The sequence below is a fragment of the Ambystoma mexicanum genome, chromosome 10, assembly GCF_040938575.1.
Source record: "Ambystoma mexicanum isolate Mex_15411 chromosome 10, UKY_AmexF1_1, whole genome shotgun sequence".
NCBI classification, from domain to species: Eukaryota; Metazoa; Chordata; class Amphibia; order Caudata; family Ambystomatidae; genus Ambystoma; species Ambystoma mexicanum.
In genome coordinates, this window is record NC_090932.1 from 1,264,609,422 (window position 1) to 1,264,624,423 (window position 15,002).

The window sequence follows — 15,002 nt, forward strand, 5'->3', positions numbered from 1 at the left end:
TGCTATCTGGGTTGGCTTTGACCTGCTAAGTCCCTCAGTGAGCGGATCCAGTAAACTGCACCAGTAAAAGAAGAGTTGTAATCACTGGATTGTTTGGGCTTAACGGTGACCGTTAACCATTACCGCCTTACTACGAGGTCCCTTAGCGGGTTGGTGCTTTAACGCCTGCTTTTTGCAGGCCTTAAAAACCAACACCGCAAAATTGCAGAGCCGTAATTAGCGCCTTCCCCATTCCCATAGAGCCCTACGGGGCAGAAATGGGAATGGGGTAGGGCAATGGCGGAAGGGGGATTTACCGCCCCACCAACCTTGGAATGGGGCGGTAAATCCCCTTTCCGCCAAGGCAGTGCTGGTATTTTACCGGCATGAGCCATGGCTAATAGCGCCATGGCTCACCGCCTTCCGTGTAATGAGGCCCAGAGTCACCCTAAGGCGAACAAGGGGGTTAAACAGCAAAGGGGTTGTGGCAAAGTCCCTTTGACCGCCAAAACAAGCCAGAGAATTTACAAGCCAAAAGGGGAAAAAGCAAAAAGTGTATAGTTCCCATAAAACGAGATTGCAGACCCTCCAAAAATGGAATTCTGCCCAACAAGGCCATATGTGTGCAGCCGCGCTAAACCAGGCAATGCAGTCTCAGGTGACGATGAAAGAAGCCCAGACTAGCCACCAGGAGGCAGGCAAGCTCAGATACTTTACAGGATTCACGTAGAGACTCTCATCACCTTACCGTCTCAGGGTCCTGTCTCCATTTCCATACATCCTGCTCTAATCCATCTGATCAATGACTCGCAGCAGTCTCTTCACTATGGAGACTTCTCATGCACCGCCTGTGTTAACGTCCCCTGTACTACTTTACTGCCTCCTCCTCGATACCCCACCACGTTCTGTACCTCATCCCCCCTCAGCTCTCTCCTTTCGAGCGTGTAGAGCGCATTGTCTGCTCCTTCTCAACTCCTTTAGCCTCGGCTCTGTTTTTCCTACTCCTCTCTGCCTTACTCTTTTCCAAACTCTGCTTTAGTACTCCCATTTCCTTCCTCCAACTCTCTCCTCCTACCAGGGCCTCTGTACTCCTACTCTTCCTCTTCCACGGGGTTACCCTAACCTCCTCCTTAACGCTCAACTCTGCTCTCCTTCTGGTGCTAACCCCCTCTGTACTGTAACTCCTATTCTCTTGTTCTGAACTCAAACTCTCACACCGTTCTCTGGGTTTTGGCAGATTATATAATGGGATGGCCTCACCCCAGGGCCCCTCCCACGCTCAGTGATTTGCTTGGCCCCATTGGTGCATTTGAATTAGCGTAAATGGCTTGTACAGATCATATGGCCCACCTAATGCGGCTCTGACTGGCGAACCAAGCCTTCTTGAAAACTGACTGCCATCTTTGTTTTTCTGTCAGGCATCAGCTCACCATGGAATGCCACTGTGGGACACCAAATGGTCTCAGTTATCTGATCACACTCTTGGGTGGACCAAACCTCCTTCTGCACATAACACTCTGCAGAGCTGCTCTTTAGAAACTCAGTTTGCCTAACAGCACATTTGTCCAGCACTGGAAAGCAGTCTTAATTTTACATTATCCACTTTGTTGTAGCAAGAGAGTTTTCCTGGCACTGATTAAGGGAGTGCCTTGAACGTATTGGTTGGGGATCCCTGGGTGACAAGTTACTGATGCTGCAGTCTCTTCTGGGAATCCACAGCCGGGCAGCACAGGTGGGTTTCTTTATTCAGGATTGCTGTCTTATAAGGGCTATTGGCCACCCTGTTATGGTCTGGCAGGGCCAAGGCTACTCTCCAGGGCACGTACATGCGGCCATATTGAGGGCCCCATACTTCATGGTTTGGAATTACCCCAATATGTTTGTGTCTCCAGAAATGATTCTCCCACAGGCTCTGTCAAGCAGACAAAACTTCTCACTTCCCCTCCCTTCATCTCAGCTACACCGATCCCAACTCATTGGGCTGATTGACTTGTGTGCTATAGAGCCAGGAGTGGAAAGTCAGCCTCATGGGGGCGAAGAAAGGTATTTCACTGGCGAATTGTATCCAGCTTCTGTAATGGGTGTAATTTGTTTCAGTTTATTTCTAATTATCATTTACATTTCCCGAGTCTTTTTTGTGTTACACAGATTCACCAGCCAAGTAAAAAGGAGATGTGATACATTCAGCTGTACTGCCCATCAGGTTGAGAAGGTGAAAACAAACATGCACAGGCCAATGACTGTTTCTGAATTATAATATTAAGCAAGAACTAAAATATAATCGGACAATTGTGGTTAGGCCTATACGATTATTCTTTTTATTAGCCAAAAACCAAGGGATTCATACACATTTTATGTTCACACATACAGCCGTCATTGAAAACAAATGACATCTCACATATATTCCCCCCAAATGTTAAACTCTGATCTACAATACATTGCCTTGTGGGAAGTGTAGCGTCCAGAGTGAAACCATTTTAAAAGAATAATCCTCCAGCCATGAGGCCTCTCATCTGGTGAATTATTTATTTTTCTGTAAAGACAAACCACTTGGGCCCCCAGCTCCTAAGATCACTAATCTCCCCACTTTGTTATCAGAACTTTAAAAACATGAAAGCAATAACGTAGGTAAAATCCCTTCAAGCATTAATGTTCATGTGAGCCTCTAACTAAATAGACTTACACATTTGTTTTATCTTTTTCTTTCTTCAGCCTGAGCAAGGTCAGACTAATGCGCCTCAGATAGGCCCACATGAAACAGGACCAGGAATGCAGCTGCAAACATCAGCTAATCCTTCGCTTCTTTTTCTGATCCCTTTTTCTGTGCGAGGAGTCAGAGGTTTAATCTTCAGGTCCACCTTAAATACAAAATGTCTCAAGATGGCAGCAGGGCTCAATCGTTTCAGGCACCCATCTCTTTTTTTCCAGCCAGGGAGACCAGCCAGCCCCTTAATCAAGGATCAGAGCCGGGGAGAGGAAAAGGTCCCCAAAAACTCCTTTCCTTGCAATCTCTTCTTATAGCTTTGCCTGGCATGCATTGCTATATGCATTTTAGATATGCATCCAATCATAACATCAGGTAAGAAGATAATAAGTTATCTTCTTAATGCAAACTCATTACTCACATGCAATTCTGACACCCCTCACCCCGAGCGTCAGCAATCATGTAACATAGGGTGATATTCCATTTTCCCAACAATCACTCTTGTCATATTCATCATGACTGGATGTTACTGTTTCATACTCTGTATGTTCTTGATTTCGCCACAGATGTGCTCAGAGTTCAAACACCTTGTTCCATTGCATTGTCCTTCATCGAAAAATGCATTGGTGTAACAAATTCTGCTTTCCTCTTGAGCCACTGCCAAACACTTTACTCAATAAACCCTCCTCTGTTTAACAACTTATTTCTCATTTTTGCAGTTAACCCTCTGAGACATTCTAAAAGCACAACAATCAGTAAGCTCAACACCTTAGTCATACAAAGCTCCGACTTTCACAGTAACTAATTTAGTTAAATGCATTTTTAAGCAAATTAACATTTCCCCCAATGTATTGCAAATGTGAGCTGGTGTTAGTGAATTTTAGTATGTTGTTGATATCACCAAATGCATTTTTGCAGTGATTTATTATTCATATTTGTTTACATCTTCAATTCGAAGCATTTATATCGCTAACTGTTGTATATTCACTAAACATGTGAACACAGTTCCATGGCATTGCTTGCATAAATGGCATCACTCCCTACTCTCACAGGTGGGCGCAAAAACACACCAACTTCAGATAAGGTGGCCGTCCCTCACCCTCTAACCTATGGATAGGCAACCTCATGCTAACCCAGGCGTCCCTCTTTCTTGGACTGGTACTAGTGATCGGTAATCCCATCTATCTAAACAGTATTTATTTATAGGTGATGGCCTAAAGGGCTGTTCCCTCTTTGGTTCAGCACCAGAGGCTGCTGGGATCTTTAATACTCTAGGAAAAATAGAAAAAGACTGGCCAGCATTTGGAAACACGGGTATGGGGTGATTAAGAGTGGTGCCATTTTCAATTACACAGGAACACAGGGAAGGGACAGGGACCCTGCCAACTGTCACCTTCACCCTCTGGGGAAGGACCAGCTCTGGTTTTGAACATGGTGGATCTCCCACTCAAGGCCCAGGGGGTCCCCATCCCTTCTTGACAGGGCCAGTCGACTGATCCTGTCACACTACATCTTTTACTTTTGCTGGTGACATATTTCTTACCCCGTTTTTGAAAAATCACAGAAAGTCAAGCAACATACTGAAGCATACGTTTCTTACAATCCGAATATTAAGGTTTTCCTAGTAAACCATTCCAATCAAATCATAAAAATCACTATCCATCAAATCAGTTGACATGTGATTGCATGTAGATCATCGATAATAACTGGAAACAATAATTTAATGAATGTCACTCTTCCCATACTCTCCTCAAAAAGTTCTACAGGGTTGAAGGTCCATCTAAGGATAGGTTTAAATTCGCTCTGCCCTTTTTCTCTCCCATGATCGAATTGCTAAACTAGGATCACTGGGCGATGTGAAGACAAATGGATATTTTAAATTCCTGGTGTTGTTGCCCCATGTTTCATTACAACACTCAACAGTGGATGTATTGTATTTGGATAGTTCTTGCAACAGCCTTTGGCTTTCCCACTTCAATGTGAATATTCATATGGATTGTCTTTTTTCATCATCCATTTAACAGTCATCTGCTCATTTCAATCATCAGTTTTGTAAGTCTTGGCATCAGTCACTTCTTCAGTGGACAGACCATCCTCTTCGGATTCTTCAGTCATCACCTTCCCTTGGTCTCCTCCTCCCCCGTCCATACCTCCCCCATGGATCCAGTATGCTCTGAAGGAAATTGAGTTAAGGGATGTAGGATAGACATAAAAACAGACAGGTTAAGTATTAATTCAAACTGTAACTGTGTCTATGGTGAACTGGAGACCGTATCCCATTTCATTCTGGTATGCCCATTGGTCAACGATCTTCGGACAACATTTTTATTAACATTCTTATGAGAGAGTGAGATTAGGTCATGTCAAGCAGTACTATTGTTTTTGCTCACTTCAGCTAAGCCTATGGTATTATTTGGCCTTGCCTGTTTTTTGCAGAGAGCATGGCGAAGATGAGCTATGTTTAGGACAAATGGAGAGGGTGGTGTTGGGCTGATGCAAACAAACTATATGTGCAGCCACCAACAGAGGGCCCTGCTGTAATCTATTTTATTCTATATCCAAATTGTATGTTTTTAGGATGTAAAAATTTCCCGATTTTATTAAATGTATTAATGTGATAGTTTTATGGATGTAATGATCCGAAATAAACTTTGAACTTGATGATTTTGAAATGTTTGAGTAAATTAACATTTCCCCCTCAGGAATATAAGTGAGGAATCAGTTACAGATAGGATATTCTATTTTAAATGTTTACAGTGAGTTTTATTCTATTTATTTGGGAAGCGATGCTGCGTTTCAAGATAGCATGATGATCCCTGTTGTACCATCACACAGCTGGAATAAAGGAGTCTTGTGCAAACATGTGTCCAGCCAGTTATCACAGAGTATCTAGAGCCTCCATGTGGTTCTAGCATAAGCGCTGCTGCACTATATCAAGGACTAGGTCACAATGAACCACTGCTCTTGAAATCTATTGGCCATGTGTTATAAGGAAAACGACACATCAGGTTCACCACCCTTGAATGAAAAGTGTCCACTGTCAGTCTAGCACTACAGTAGAACTGTGTTTGTGAAAAACCTGCATATGAGACCTTGCACACAATCAGCTGCTGGAATACTCTCGAAGGCTGCAATCAGGATTTCCATGCCAAAGAGGCCCTTTTTGGCATGGACCAGGAGATGCCATGAGCAAATTCATGGAGCCCCATTCCTCTGGTATTCCAGCACCGTGAACACCTCTGGAGTACTTCTAGAAGCACAGGGACGTTTTCCTCAACTGCCCCCAATGCTTCTAATCTCGAGCAGATGCCCTGCGCTCACCAGTTCAATGCAGTGACAAAACAATCCTCTTACTGGGTCTAACAGTCAAGCAGGAGCCAGTGTAGTATTCTGTTCCTCTGATCCCACTCCCAGCCCCGCCTGATCACAATGCTGCCATGCTGCATCCTCAAACCCCACCCCACCCACATGCGTTGCAAAGAGCCCATGCTTGCTGGGACAGAAAAGGAAGGGAAAGTACATGATCAAAGAGGTAAGAGCAGACCTTTGTGGATAACCAGAAGGTGGCTCACCCACTAGTCCCTGGGGATCTGTCATCCAGATGGCCAGGACACAGCCATCCCTTTTGGACCCAGTTCCTGGAGGTGGACCACTGCAAGAGGATCACCTGGGTGAGGGGTCTTTCGGGAAGTGGGAGTGGGACACCGTTGGTGAGACACGGTATCCCCTTCCCTGAAACACCTTTACCCCATCCTACCAGGTAGGATATTTAGGAACTCTACTTCCACCCCTTTTACAACATGAACACTGGCTCCAAGAACAAAGCAGTGTCAGTGAAATCAACACAGCCAGTGAGTTGGGGAGACCGATCCAAGACCGGTCTGTTTTGAAGCCAAGGTTGCAAGCAGCAACATTGTATGGCGAGCGCTGGAATGAACATTGTTAAAACGCGTTTGATAAGAGACGCAAGCAAAGTGAACTGCTGATGAGTGATTGAACTTTAAAAGTAAGATGCAATACCTTTGACAGAGTGGTCCAATCACTAAAATGTCTCTGTAAGGTATCCAGCGGAAAAGTGGAAAAAGTGAAAGTGAGGAAAAGGTTATATCAAGAAGAAAACGAGTAATTGTGAATCAAAGTGGTCCTGCAAAGGGTCAAACAAAGTAGAGAAAGATTGGAAAAGTAGATAAATTTGGTCAGAGACCGGCGGAGGGAAACCAATTGATGTTTTTGTGTCAAAGTGGGTCTGAGCACAGCGGCGGGGTACCCGGGGTAAACAGTAAATAACCTGAGAGAAGTTGTATATGTGAAATCCTAAGAAGAAAGGAACTTTGTGTCAAAGTGGCTCTGAGCCCGGCGGTGGGGTACCCGGGGTGAACAGTAAAGCACCTGAGAGAAGTTAGAAAGAAACTTTAATTGTTGTCATATTGCATCAGGCCTTCTGAAATAAGAGACTTTGAATGGCAAAGAGACTTTGGCACAGAAGGCCCTGATGTTGAGGTTTTGAACTGCATCCTCGTGCTAGAGAAGTCAGATAGTGTGCTTAGCTGGAGTGTGCCGCCTTGTCCTGTGCTGAAAACATCTGGAAGGGAAGAATACCCTGACATATAATTTCTTGAACACTTTTCTTTTGCATAACATTGTTTCCCACACTATTTGTATTTAGAAGTAAGGACTGGCAATAGGTTTATTAGTATAGGCCCTTTTATTTTGACAGACTCGACTAGGACTGCGTTATTATTTGATGGTCATAGCCTGCTCCCATCTTTAGATTTAGGATTAGATAGGCATTTTTCAAACCCAATTGAAGTTCAATAAACACCCTTGAACTGTGATCACATGTGTCTATCTTACCGTTGGATGCCATGCCTTTCTTACATATGGTGTCAGAGTGGGATGTGATACTATTGAGACAAATTGGAGAACCCTAAAATTCCAGAGGCTTAGTCATAGAGTCCCAGATCCCTCTATCACCACAAAATAATCCATAGGCTTTGATATCTGTAGCAGCAAAGAAGCTACTATCCCTCCAGGGAAAAGAGGAATGATTCCCACAGACTTAGTCATAATACCCCCTCCTGGGTGTTTTATAAGATTGGTTCCAAAATCTGGCCTGGCCTGGAAGTTCGATCTGGATGTCTTAGTGGGCGTTATAGGACCCGACTTCCGGGGAGATATAAAGGCTCTCCTACAGAACCATGGCGAAACTCCATTTGAAGTACATTGTGGAGACAGAATTGCACAGGGAACTCTTGAAAGAGCTCTATTTCACCGTTTTATAGAGAGTGAACCAGAAGAAACAGATAGAGGTACCTTGGGCTTTGAGGAAGCTGATGAACCATCCACCACTGAGGCAAAGAGGGAAGAAGAACCTACCATCCTTCCCGATTTAGCCTTTGCCCAGCGAAATAATCCAGCACTCGCAGAGGCTTTCTTGTAGCTGATTCCTGAAGGGGAAGGATTAGAGAATAGAAGTCCCTTTTTCTTCCTAAGAGAAGGATTATAGAAAGGAAACCTCCAGAGAAGGCCTAAGTAAAACTCAGTAATCCCCAAAACTCATCGAAAGATTGTGCTAGAGATTTCACATTCTCATTTGACAGGGGGACTCTTAGGACAATCTAAGACCCAGGCGCCCATCAGTGGGAAGTTTTACTGGGCAGGTATCCATGCTGATATAAAGAACTTCATTCAGACATGTGAAGTATGTCAGAAAACAGGACGCATATTCCCTTGCCTGCCCCTCCGAACCCTTTACCAATAATAGAAGTCCCTTTCTCCTGAATTGGGATGAATATCATTGGACCATTGAAAAGCTCTAGACTGGGTAACAAATAAGTCCTGGTAATCGTTCATTACTCTACCCGATACCCAGAGGTGTTCCCCATGTGAAACAACACAACACATTTTAAAACATCTATTCCCATATTTTTCCAGGTTTGGTTTCCCCCTAGGATATTCTAACGGATCACAGTTACAATTTTATGAGCAAACTCATGGGTGAAGTCAAGGAATTGCTCCATATTTCCACCTTAAGAACCTCAGTTTACCACCCCCAAATGGACGGATAGGTAGAAAGAATTAACAAAACACTTAAGAAAATCCAAGAATGTTGGTAGACAAAGACAGGAAAGACTGGGATTGCATGATTCCCATTGTCCTATTTGCAGTAAGAAAGGCCCCTCAGGCGTCCACCTGATTCTCTCCTTTCAAACTACTTTATGGTAGAGAACCAAGAGATCTCCTAGACATGCTCCGGGAGACCAGGGAGGAAAGAGAAGAGGCACATATTCCCCTTCACGAACAGCTACCCGATTGCGAGAGCATATGAATCTTGTTTGTAAACTAGTCTATACACACATTGAAAAAGCCCAGGAACAGCAAAAGTCCACCTACAACAAGAAGGTAAACTTAAGATCTTTTTCAATAGGACAAAAGGTATTAGTCCTCTTACGTACCTCTGAAAATAAACTTGTCTCAAAGTGGCATGGGCCATATGAAGCACTAGAGCAAACAGGGACCTGTACTTATCAAATAGCCCAAACTGACAGTAAACAAAAGACTCACCTCTACCATGTAAATCTCTTAAAACAGTGGAAAGAAAATCCTTCCGTAGCCACTGCCTCGATACTGTCTTGTTTGAGACCGGAGGAAATAGATCATTTGGAATTAATTCACCAAGAGCTATCTAGCCAAAAACAAGAAGACTTAAAAGATTTAGTCACAACATTCTCTGATGTATTCTGCGAGAAACCAGACTTATCATTATATCAGAACTCCAAAGGCAAACGTGGTCCATTTGAAACCATATAGACTCCCGGAAGCCCATAGACAGATAGTAGTTGAGGAAGTGAACAAAATGTTAACGGCAAATATAATCGAACCCTCTTCAAGCCCATGGTCCTCCCATATTGAATTGGTCAAAAAACCTGATAATTACTTGAGGTTTTGCATAGACTTCCAACAGGTCAATGCCATTTATGACTTCAATGCCTATCCTATGCCGCGCATAGATGAATTGATTGATAAACTCAGCAATGCCTTCTTATGAACCCTAGACTTAACCAACGGGTACTGGCAGGTCCCAGTACATGGAACTTATAAGGAAAAGACAGCTTTCTGGATGCCCCTGGGACTGTTCCAGTTCAAAGTCCCCCCTTTTGGCCTACACAGGCCCCCCACTAGTTTGCAATGACTTATGGACAGGATATTACAGGCCTACTCTGATTTATGTGGGGCTTATTTTGACGACATAGTCATTTATAGTAAGACTTGGGAAGACCATCTTTTCCATCTCTTTACTATTATGAGAGCCCTCGGAGAAGCCAACTTTAGCCAATCCATCCAAATGTAAGCTGGCTCAATCAGCCATGAAATACCTCGGCTTCTTTTTAGGGAATGGCAGTGTGCAGCCTCAAAGACAAAAAGTGAAAGCCGTCCTAGATATCGCCACGCCTAAAACCAAGTGGGACCTCAGACATTCTTAGGATTAATTGGTTATTACCGTAGGTCTATCCTAATTTCTCGGACAGAACAGCTAGGTTGACAGACAAATTAAAGAACGCTGAACCCCAGAAAATGTATTGGACTGAAGAGGACGATGTATGTTACAACAGCTTAAAACAAACTCTCTGTGCCAGAACCCGATCCTAAAGGTATTAGATTTTTCGAAAACCTTTTGTGTTACAAACTGATGCCTCTCTTACAGAGTTAGGAGCAGTTTTCTCACAAGGGGGAACGTTGAGTTCCTTTCTTAGTTTCCCTGTGAAACAGATGCGGCTACATCACATAGGGGAAGGGCATGTGAGAAACCAGAAGGTGTCTCACCCACTAGTCTCCGGGGGTTCTGTCATCCAGGTGGTCAGGACATGGCCATTGCTTTTGGATCCAGTTCCTGGGGTGGACAAGTGCAGGAGGAGCACCTGGGTGAGGGGCTTCAGGAAGTGGGAGTCGGACACCGCATTGTGAGACACGGTATCCCCTTCCCTGTAACACATTTACTGCATCCTACCAGGTGACATATTTAGGACCTCTAGCCCCCCATTTTACAACACAAACACTTTGACACGGACAGTCTGCTATGAGAGAAAACAGACTAACACCTGAGCAGTAAACCTGACGTGTCCCAATACAATGGTCAGGCGAGGTCAGGCAATTACTGACCATCACACACACCTGATTTCCATTAAGCTTTCCCACATGGAAAAGAAAGGCAGAGCACGAGAGAACACTCTGAGCAAGGCAAAGCACACGAGGAAACAGCAGTTTTGAGATGGCAGCTAAAAGGAGAGAAGAAAGACAGCAAAACAGAAGGGGATTGCAAGGAGGGAAGTTCCCTTGTCCTTTTCGACAAGGAACCATTACTTTTCCAGAGACCTTGAGAATTGCAAGCGAGAATCGAAAGCTTAAGACCAGGAAATCAGGCTAAAAATACCTGCATTGTGTGTCGGAGATACCGGGGCCCTCCTGCATCAATAATCAAGGCAGGGAGAAGCAGCAGCCCCCGTGGTACCGTCCTTGGCTCCAAGAACAAAGCAGCGTCAGTGAAATCAATACAGCCGGTGAGTTGGGGAGACCGATACAAGACTAGTGTGTGTTAAAGCCAAGGTTACAAGCAGCAACATTGTTTGGGGAGCGTTGGAACAACCATCGTTAAAACATGTGTGATAAGAGACGCAGTGAACTGCTGATGAGTGATTGAACTTTAAAAGTAAGATGCAATAACTTTGACAGAGTGGTCCGGCACCGCGTGGGTGCTCAATCAAAGGTCTCTGTAAGGTATACAGCTGAAAAGTGGCAAAAGTGAAAGTGAGGAAAAGGTTATATCAAGAATAAAACGAGTAATTGTGAATCAAAGTGGTCCTGCGACGGGTCAAACAAAATCCCACACACAGTCGAAAGTCTTCGATTTGGATGAAATAGAGACATTTTGGAAAAGTAGATCAATTTGGTCCGAGCTCACCGGAGGGAGACCAATTGAAGATTTTGTGTCAAAACGGGTCTGAGCCCATTTTAGGGGGAACCGGGGTCAACAGTAAAACACCTAGGAGAAATTAGAAAGGAACTTTAATTTTTGTCGTGTTGTATCAGGCCCTCTGAAATAAAAGACTTTGAATGGCAAAGAGACTTTGGCACAGAAGGCCCTTGAAGTTTTGAACTGCATCTGCATGCTAGAGAAGCCAGAGAGTGTGCTGAGCTTGAGTGTCCCGCCTTGCCCCGTGCTGAAAACATGGGGAAGGAAAGCCAACAGCTTGAATATCCCGACATATCATTTCTTGAACACTTTTCTTTTGCATAACATTGTTTCCCACACTATTTGTATTTAAAAGTAAGGATTGGCAATAGGTGTATTAGTATAGGCCCTTTGACTCGACTAGGACTGTTGTATTATTATTTGATGGTCGTAGCTTGCTCCCATCTTTAGATTTAGGATTAGATAGGCGTTTTTCAAACCAAGTTGAAGTTCAATAAACACCCTTGAACTGTGATCACTTGTGTCTGTCTTACTGTTTGATAACATGCCTTCCTTACACCTGCTTCTGCTGCACAGCTGACTCTCATCCTGATGCAGGTGCCATTGCATTGTATTACTTAATTAAAGGTTGTTTGTTAATGTATTCCAATCTCCTATGCTTCACTAAGGTATGAATGCAACCTTGGGCCATGATCATAAGATTATTACAGCATAGGCCCTAATGAAAATGCAAACAATTATGAGAGGGCCCGAATTGTAGAAAACAGAATTTGAATGCAAATGCAATTGCCAGCCGGGAGGTCAGCGGGTCTCGGAAGACCACAAAACTGAAGCTCTCAACACGTCCACATCAAACAGTAACATTTAAAGACAAAAACCACAAAATGAGAATACATTTGTATGCAATCTAAACATTATTTGTAACTACATTCTAATCATCCTATTGGCTCCCGCCTATATAAAACCTAATTCAGCATAAATTACCCTATCCTAATAGGTTAGTACATTGCCCTATTCTGATTGGTTAGTACAATGACAGGTTACATTCTGATGTGCATCCCCCCGCAGATGACCTAATCATGCGCAGTCAGTATGAAGAGCGAAATCTGCCCTTCTCAGCAATAAACTAGATACAAGGCCATTTGCTCCCATGCGACCAGATATCTTGGCACCCCATACTACTGTAACGCTCACCTGACTCCCACAGGGGCGCTGGCCTGGTTCGCGCTGCTGTGACCTCGTCTAAGGTGATGCGCAGGGTTCGGAAGACGGACTGGACCGGGCCCCAGATCTGGCTTGTCTGACTCGCAGAAGTATCCTTCTGTAGGTGAGAATAGGGGGTTAACTGTCTGCGGGGTAATGCAATCGGCCTCCCATTTACCCCTCTCACCCTCCTCAAAACCCTGCTGTGCTTCCCCGTAGCGTCTCACTTTAGGGTCTGGAAGGACGAGCTCTCCATCCTGCTTCTGATGCAGGGGCGCGTTGGTATCCAGTTACGTCAATGGATTTTCGGATGGGTGAGAACCAAACTTGCTTGGCTTCCAGGTAAGTTTTTCTATAAGTGGTTCCCCTTGTGTCCATGCATTAATGTTCTAATGTTAGTGTCTTTTTCCCCATAGGGGCCGGGGTACGGAATGCTGGGAAACAGGCACCAACCCGAGGTGAGCGGTGAAATCCTTGTGGAAATCAGGGAAGTCTTTAATGAGTGTTTTGGTAATGTCTTTTCATTCACTCATTAACGCTGATGTCTTTTTCCCCTTAGGGGCCGGGGTCCGAAAATGCCTGGATGCGGCGCGGACCCGAAATGAAAAGGGAATGAGCTAACAGGTAAGTCTTGACATGGAGTTTTAGCTTCCCTTTTCCCTTCTTTCTCTCACCTTTGTTCTTGTCTTTTTCTCCCTAGGCGCGGGGGCGCGACTGCGAATCCGGATGGTCGCTGCTGAACATGGAGGCGCCCTGTAAAGGTGAGTAGAATGCGGCGCTGCAGCGATCGATGCGATGTGCTTTTAAAAATAAATGTCTTCCTTTTCAGGATTGTCGGCGAAATGTCTCTGGGATGCAGATTTAGCAGGTGAGGCCTTTTCCTTCTTCTGTTCTCTTGTTCCCTTCCTTTGCAGGTGATTCAGGATGCTGGCAGGTGTGGCAGAAGTCAGGATGCAGGAGCAGACACGGTGAGCGTCCAGCTGCTAGATGCAGAACAACGTGAAGCACGTGTGGCTGATCGGGTGTGGTTTAAATAGCCTTGGAAGAAGTTCCTAGAATGTGTCCTTCCTCCAATCAGGTATGTATCCTTCCCCGACCACGCCCGGGTGGTAAATGAGTCCCACAGGTAAAGTAGTTCCTTTCAGGCCTCAAGGAGGCCGGGGTTCTGCAGCATGGTCTGCATCAGGTAAGTGCACCCAAACACTTTCATAATGAGCTTGGCGCCTATGGCGCCAGGACTGACGTTTTCTATGAGCCTGGCGCCATAGGCGCCAGGACGCTGTCCAAAGGGCCCCTATAAGGGGTTGCTGGGACCTTCCCCGGGGACTTGATGTCCGCTTTCGGGGACGCAGGGCCTGAGCCGGCTCCCCGGGAGCGGGCATCGTGACAGCACTCCCCCCCAAGGCCCCTCCCAAGGTTGTTCCCTCCGGGGGTTTTGGTTTGTTTGGGAAGAGTCGGTGGAATTTCCTGACTAATCGAGGTGCATGCACATGGTCACTGGGTTCCCACGACCTCTCCTGAGGTCCGTACCCCTTCCAATCAATTAGGTAGAAAAGCTTTGACCTAAACATTTTTGAATCTAAAATGTTCTTCACTTCGAATTCGGGTTCCCCATCTATTTGAATAGGTTCTGGAGGTTTGAGTAGTCGGGTTCCGGGGACCACTGGTTTCAGAAGTGACACATGAAAAACAGGGTGAATTCGCATATTAGCTGGTAAATCAAGTTTAACCGCTACTGGGTTAATTATTGCCATAATAGAATAAGGTCCCAGATATTTTGGGTTAAAAGTTTGAGGCCCTTTGAGCGGTAAATGTCTGGTAGCTAACCACACTTGATCCCCAATCTGATACGGAGGTGCTTCACTCCGATGTAGGTCAGCATTTTCCTTGTATTTTCTCTTGGCTTGTTGTAAATGCGTGGTTGCCTCTTTGAAGGCTCGGGTAATGGTAGAATGCAGATGTTCTACTGCGGGCACTCCGAGGTTCTGAGGTGAGTCGAGGTTTGAGGTTCGAGGGTGATGTCCAAACAAGGTATAAAAAGGACTATGGCCAGTTCCAGAGTGTACCGAATTATTATATGCGTATTCGGCTATCCAAAGAATGTCTTTCCAGTTGCTTTCAGATTGCTGTAACATACACCGTAAG